The sequence below is a fragment of the Myotis davidii genome, unplaced genomic scaffold (genome assembly GCF_000327345.1).
Source record: "Myotis davidii unplaced genomic scaffold, ASM32734v1 scaffold1263, whole genome shotgun sequence".
NCBI lineage: Eukaryota > Metazoa > Chordata > Mammalia > Chiroptera > Vespertilionidae > Myotis > Myotis davidii.
The window spans coordinates 34,091-39,605 of record NW_006294460.1 but is presented as its reverse complement, the minus strand read 5'-3'; the positions used below and the strand labels follow the sequence as shown (position 1 = coordinate 39,605).

Sequence of the window (5,515 nt, the reverse complement as noted above, 5' to 3'; positions counted from 1 at the left end):
TCTCACACAGCTGCTGTTTCTCTGACAGAGGGTGAGCTGATCACGAGGCTGCTGTTCCTTGGATGGGGGCTGGCTGCGCTCTGCTCTTGTTCCTCTGATGTGATGGGCTGCTTGTGAGGCTACTGCTCCTAGGATTTGGTCAGGTTGATTGCAAGTCTGCTGCTCCTCGGACGGGGACGTGCCACTCACCCAGCTGCTGCTCGTCGGACAGGTGCAGGCTGTTGTGGCTCTGCTCTTTGGACCTGTGCATGTTGCACAGGGCTGCCGTTCCTCGGACATGGGTGGTCTGCTCGTGTGGCTGCTGCTCCCCGGACGGGGTGGGCTGCTGCTGCTCCTCGAATGGGGCCAGACCACTCACAGAACTGCTGCTCCTCAGATTGGGAAGGCTGCTTGTGCAGCTGCTGCTCCTCGGACTAGTGCAGGGTGTGCACAGCTGCTGCTCCTCGTATGGGAGCAGGCTGTGCAGGGCTGCTGCTCCTCAGAGGTAGGAAGACTGCTCATGCAGCTGCTGCTCCTCAGACAGGTCGGACTGCTTGGATGGTTGCTCCTCCTCGGACGGGGAAGCAGGCAGTGAAAAGAAATAGAAAATAAAGCAACAAAAATGGGAAAAAAAGAGATAAAATAATAATAAAAAAAGGAAATAAAAAGTGGAGTGTCATTCCTTTGGCTGGCTTAAGATCCTAGTTTTATGGAATGTCTGTGATTTGTTGTTGTTGTTATTGTTGTTGTCGTTGCTGGGACTGATAGCCCCTCTATAGGTCAGACCCTGTTAACTCCCAGGGACTAATCAGATTATTTTAATCCTTCATCTCATTCAGGGTGGAATCTGGGTGTGGTTGTATTCCTTGCCTGGGGGCTAGAGGGAGGGGTGGGGTTATAATCTTAGGAGAAAATGGCTGCCCAGGTCCTGGGCTCAGGGGTGACTCAGCACTCAATTTGCTGTCACTTCTCCTGGCCCTCCTCTCTCCCTAGCCTCTCCCCAGATTCCACTCATCCGCACCTTCTCCCGCTCTTCAGCACAGGTGAGTGTCTGTATCCGGAATGTCCTATAAACAGGGTTCAGTGAAAACAAACAAACAAACAAACGCCGGCCGCAAAAACGGGGAAGGCTGAGTCTCTGTAACTCCTCTCTTACCGACACTGCATGGTCTGGTTAGTGCTTCAGGCTGCCCCTTTTAGGCTCAGTCCTCTGTAATTACAGAACCCTGATCTCAAATCCCCGGGCACCAACAGTCCCGAGGATCTCTTTTCCACAGTCAGGGGCTGTGCCTGTCCCAAGAGACACTGCTGTGTGCCACTCAGTCTCCCTCTGACCCTCCGGGCTGAGAGGTCTGGCAAACTTTCCTGCCCAGATCCCTGGTTTTTACCTTTCCAGGGGAACTCTGTCCTTCCCGGCTGCAAACTGTCTCACCAGCTGAGTATACTTCGCCAATTCGGGGTGGGTGTTATTAGTTTCAGCTGCTCATTCCATTTGCTCCGGGACAAGCCTGGGGATGCGTCTGCTTATTCCGCCGCCATCGCTCCTTCTCATCATCCTGCTTTCCATTAATCATCCAGGTCTTAAATTTTACCTGCTTAGGGAGACTGCTCCTGATCATCCTTTATGTGACTAGGTCACAACAGACTCCCTGTATTGCTCCTTTATAGCACACATCACAATTATAATAAATTATTTGTGTAATGAGTCATTTAATGCCTCTATTTTTCCCTTGCCACCACGCATTTATTTATGTTTTTTCACAGCTATATTCCCCATGCTTAGTACACAGTTGGTAATTTTAAAAAATATTGATGGAGCCGGAACTGGTTTGGCTCAGTGGATAGAGCATCGGCCTGTGGACTGAAGGGTCCCGGGTTCGATTCCAGTCAAGGGCATGTACCTGGGTTGCGGGCGCATCCCCAGTGGGAGATGTGCAGGAGGCAGCTGGTCGATGTTTCTCTGTCATCGATGTTCCTGACTCTCTATCTCTCTCCCTTCCTCTCTGTGAAAAATCAATAAAATATATTTAAAAAAAAAGTTTAAAAAAAATATTGATGGAATAAGTGAAAACCAAAAATAAATAAATAAATAAAAAGATAACAAGAGAGAATGTTAGACCAGTAGGCATCTTTAGAGGACAGATCACTGTTTCTAACTTCCAATTAACAGATAAGGAAACTGGAGCCTACACAGGTCAAGAAAAATCTCTTAATATGCTTACTGATAGGTCTTTTAAAAGAAAGCTTTCTACAGGTACTGTAGTAACAATCCTATACACTTCTCAGAAGAGACCACAGCCTTGTCTGGAGATCTCAGTCCTTAATTTTCCCCCAGTTGAATCAGATAAGTTGTAACAGAACATGGCCAACCCTAAAAGCCTGACTTTATCAATTCATTGCGTAAATAATGCCTGTAGGACATGTGGAAGATTCAGTTTATAAGTTCTCATTTCACTTGTTGTTATTATTCCTGGAGTCATCAGAATGTAGACTTTCCAGGTCACAAAAACAAATATATTTTGACTAGAGGCCCGATGCACAAAATTTGTGCAAGAGTAGGCATTTGCAGCCCTGGCTACCTTGGCCTCACGGCCCTGCCCACTGGTCATTCTGGAAGGTTGTTCTGCCATCTAGTCTAATTAGCATATTAGCTCTTTATCATATAGGATAGGACTTCATATTCTTGGCTTCCTTTTCCTTAAGAAATTTATACTAATATATGCTCTATGATCATCAAGTAATTAAGTAACTAGCAGATGAATTGAGCCCATCTGATTCCTGGTGATATTAGTCTCATTATCACCTGCTCCTTCAAGGTTTATATCTGGTGGGGAAGGAGAAAGCAGTGGAAGAAATAAAGAGAAACCCCACTTTTAGAAGCAAAGTGGATTGAAATACCTCAGTGTGAAAGCCTATGGCATTTTGGGCTGTGATAAATGTTTGTTTTTTTCTTCTATGTAGATGTTTCCATTAAACTGAGCATTGCCTTTAGAAGTTGGCAGACGTATTTTTCCTCCTACAATGGTGTCCTTTATGGCCTCTGAAATTAGGAAAAGAAATAGGAAGAGGAAATCTACACAGGCAAAACTATAACAAAAATTGGATCTACAAGATTTAAATAATAATCATGGAAATTAAGCCACCACAAGAATTCCAAAGGAGTATTTGAATCATCTGGAGTGTAAATTTAATACATTGATTCCAGAGCATTGCTCCAAACCTACTAAATAAAATCTTCAGGAATCTCCATGTTTATCGAACATCTCAGGTGATTCTAATTTAAGCGGATCACAGTTTGAGAAACATTGCATTAGAGGACAAATTATATCAACTATATTATTTGGACTAACTCTGTGTCATGATGGCAGATTGGGTTTGACTGACCCGGACATTATTGATTGCAAGGCAACCATGATAAGGTAAAAGGAAGCCTAACCCTGGACTCAATAACGTTACTAAGTCTTGACTATCAACTGTGACCTCAGTCAAGTAAATTATCCAATCTAGGCCTTCATTTATTTGCATGTAAAATAAGAATATTTAGGCTATCTTGAAGTAACTGAAGATATCAATGAGGTAGTTTATGTAAATATGCTTTGTAAATTTTAAGCCACTATGGAGAAAATGGTCATCATTAATGAGCTAGTTATAGCACTCTGTGGTTAATAATATCTCAGGCCTCTCTTTTCCTGGATGTTTGGTTAGTTGTTAAGCATTCTATGCATAATGGATTGGTCTCTAGTATACAGCAAAAATACAAAAAAATTATTTTGTGCTATGTTACCCACTGTGGGTGTTAGTCATTTATTTGTTTTTAGGGTGTAGATCATTTATTTATTTTATTATCTGATTACATAATAAATATTACAAAAAGTAATTAATTTTATGGAAAGAAAAACTATGATCAGTTTTCGTTAGCAGGTTGTGGAACCTCCTTCCAGTGTAATGTCCATTTCTTTCTATGACCTATGTCAGGGAGATTAATCTGCTTTCCACAAGGGAATGTTGTGCAGAATCATGCTTTTTACCTGCAGAAAGAAATTTAGCAATCTGTCAAACCAGATTCCATAGAAATACAATCTACTGTTGTCATTATGAGGAGTGCAGTGTTTCAGAGATTATCAGTTGTACTTTACTTAGCTCACTGGAATCCATCAAAATATTCTGGTAGAGGGTTCCTTTCATATTTGGAAAAGGGGAGTAGAATATATGTGAGTATTGACTATAAATGACAAAACACTCATATAGAGTAGGAAATCCTACTCTTCTCTCCACTTTTTCTGTACAAGAAGATACTTGTCTCTATTTTGCATTCTTTTTTCTCTTAATGAGGCAGCAATTAATACAGAAAGCAAATAAAATATTATAATAGCTAAAGCAAATGTCTAAATCACTGGCATTTGCTTAGGGAAAAATGTCTCCTGAAAGATGGGCTGAAACTAGATATGTTTGACCCCAAATATTTTATTTTTACCCATTTATTATTCAATCCACTTACTTTGGAGAAGGAATCTGATTGCTCCTTGCAAGGTTTTTTTTTTTCTTTTTTCTTTTTATTTCGCCTTAGTCAATGGTTTATTTGTCTTCAGAAAGTTGAAACTTCTTTGTGCAAATTCATGGGAATTGAGGGGTCCCCACAGTAAAGCTTGTTTTTAAATCTTTCTAATTTGGAGACAAGGGAAGTATCTATTCCATTACAAAACATTTTCTGTCAATCATTTATGGTTGAACTACTTTTAGAGTGCTTGATGAGTGAGGATATATTTTATTTTCTATCCTTTCCTAATATTCATTATTCATAAATGGACATTTTTGAAGAGATATCATTAGCTTTCAGATGCTGTGAAGAAAGAAAAATGAAGACTCTCCTGAATCTTCTTGCTTTTGACCTTCCTCACCACTTTCAATTACAGTGGGGCCTTGACTTACGAGTGTCCCAACTAACAAGTTTTTTGAGATAGGAGCCGTCTCTCGGCCGATTTTTTGCTTTGAGTTGCGAGCTAAAATTTCGGTTATGAGCCAGCTTCAGATACCCCACCGCTAGTTGGCGCAGCGAACGTCACAGTGAACGCCACAACATCAGCCCAGCATCACGTGTCTCACTCGTTCACTTTTGATTTGACATACGAGTAATTTGAGTTATGAGCTCCGTCACGGAATGAATTAAACTCGTAAGTCAAGGCCCCACTGTATTTTGTCATCCTTAATTCCTGACAGATAGGGTGCGCACCAGAAACATAAGGTATGCCTTTAATGCTTTTTTTCCCACATGGATTAATGGAAATATTACTAATTTTCACTTTTTTCCTATCATCTTCAAAGCCAGCTCTGTTAGAATTATTTGCTTGTAAAGAATCTGAATGCACAGAGAGCAGGTTGCAGTTAGGTTTAGGGGGTGCCAAATTATAAAGGATACTAAACATTCCTGAAAAGTTAAAGAGATGGATAAGTCTTCTCAAGAAGAGCCTGGTATTAGCAGGAATAAATAATGTCCACTTGAATAGATAAGTGAGGAGGAGAACCTATGCCTGAAGAG

The 5,515-nt window shown here is 41.3% G+C and overlaps 1 protein-coding gene across 1 annotated transcript in view; it reads left to right on the top strand.

Annotated features, from left to right (window-relative positions):
- SYTL5 (synaptotagmin like 5) overlaps window positions 1–3,495 on the top strand; it is a gene marked incomplete at its 5' end in the record, with an annotated part of 95,912 nt that extends 92,417 nt beyond the window's left edge. The window contains one exon of the mRNA XM_006768677.2: window positions 2,941–3,495. The remainder of the gene's footprint in view (window positions 1–2,940) is intronic.
- Window positions 3,496–5,515: the final 2,020 nt, after the last annotated feature.